Source organism: Simochromis diagramma, unplaced genomic scaffold, assembly GCF_900408965.1.
Source record: "Simochromis diagramma unplaced genomic scaffold, fSimDia1.1 OVJJ01000507.1, whole genome shotgun sequence".
NCBI lineage: Eukaryota > Metazoa > Chordata > Actinopteri > Cichliformes > Cichlidae > Simochromis > Simochromis diagramma.
In genome coordinates this window covers 284,534-286,339 of record NW_024387321.1, presented here as the reverse complement: position 1 = coordinate 286,339, position 1,806 = coordinate 284,534, and positions in this window count along the sequence as shown.

Here is a 1,806-nt window from a genome sequence, read left to right as displayed (position 1 = left end):
CCCCTCCCCCCTCTTCTCGGCACAAAGCACAAGACTCGCATGCGGAGTGAAGCGGGAAAAAAGTGCGAGAGAGAGGGTGAGAGAAAGAAAAAAAAAAACAACCCACGGCTCGCGATAAGGAACCGGCTCACGTCGTTCACATCAAAGAGCCGGCTCTAAGAGCCATTTCATTCGCGACCGACACATCACTAATTCCATTGCAGCTTTATGGTTATTGTTGTGGTTCTGGAATCTTCTCATGATGACTAGTAGGGCATCAAACAGTACGACCCTTGACCTCAACCGCTGCTTGGGCTGCCAGCTATGCCAGGAATGGTCCCTGCTTTTTGCTGGGTCTCTGAAGATTTCTGATCAGCACCGAGTATCAGTTCCATCCAGCAATACTCTGGCTGCTGCACCTGTATCTCCTTACTAGAAGGAAAAACATCTAACCATTTGGAACTAACATCAATCCACATTTTCCTTTTAGCTCGGTGACCTTCACTTATGGGTCAGCAAAAAAATCGTAAATATCATGGAAAACATAGAAAGCATTGTTTTATGTTAATTCTGGAATCCCTCCTTTTGACACATGGTTTCTCCTATGAGTCAACTTAACAAAACTAGGAGAATAACAAAAGAAAAAGCTTAGATAATTTCTCAGGCAACATCAGGGCTTCTCCTCTGTAGTAATTCCGCTCCAGCCCTGTACACCTGTGTTGAAAGATGTAAGGCTACGTTCACACTGCAGGTCTTAATGCTCAATTCCGATTTTTTGATCAAATCCGATTTTTTTTGTCTGCTTGTTCACACTACAACTAAAATGCGACAGCAAACGTGCTCTAGTGTGAACGCTCAAAGCGGCCCGCATGCGCAAAAGACTTCACACACAACTCGCTCTGTTTAGACCCAGAGCAAACAATATTGTTTGACTGATGGCCCTTAATATAAAGACTTCGGACTTCACGTTTCCCAATTTTTGCTTTAAGTTATTTTGTTATTTACATAATAATGTAAATAACCGTATATATAAATCATGTGATCGTTAGGGACCGTCGCCTGAACAAAGATAGGTTTGCAGTTACTGTCGAATAACTTGAAAATCATTAGCTCAGAACAACGGCAAACCTGTTTGAATCAGCACGGGGAATATTGAATTCTATAAGATGAAGCCATAAATATGTGTGTCTGAGCCTCTATCAAAAACGACAGCTGTCTTCATAAGTTGTACAAAAAGGCTTATTTCGACAAGAACAGTGCGGTTCTGACTTTACAAGGCAGTTGAATAGGAGTTCTCAGCCTGAAACAAAGTATAGGTTTTCATTAGTGAATAACTGAAAATGCTGGCTCGAACCTGGGCAAAACCTGTTTGCCCAGCACGGGGGGGATATTGAAATTTTTCCTATAAGAGAAGCCATAAATATGTATTTCCTGAGTCTTCTATCAAAGGTTTACAGGAGCGTCTTGCATGAATTGTGACAAAAAAGGCTTTATATTTTCGCCAAGGAAGTGCGGTGTTTTCGGACTAAGTACATGCATTTGAATGAGTGCGCGCCTGAAACAAAGTAGAGGTTTTCATTATGGGGAAATAACTTGAAAATCTTAGCTCAAACAACTGCAAACAGTTTTGAGACAGGCACGGGGATATTGAATTCTATAAGATAAAAAGCCATAAAGATGTGTGTCTAGCCGTCTACAAACTACAAGCTGTCTTCATGAAGTTGTACAAAAAGGCTTTATTCGGCCAAGACAGTGGGCGTTTCTGACTATTACATGCAGTTGAATGGAGTTTCTCACCCAGCCCCCTTAGGAAGGACAAATTATAAA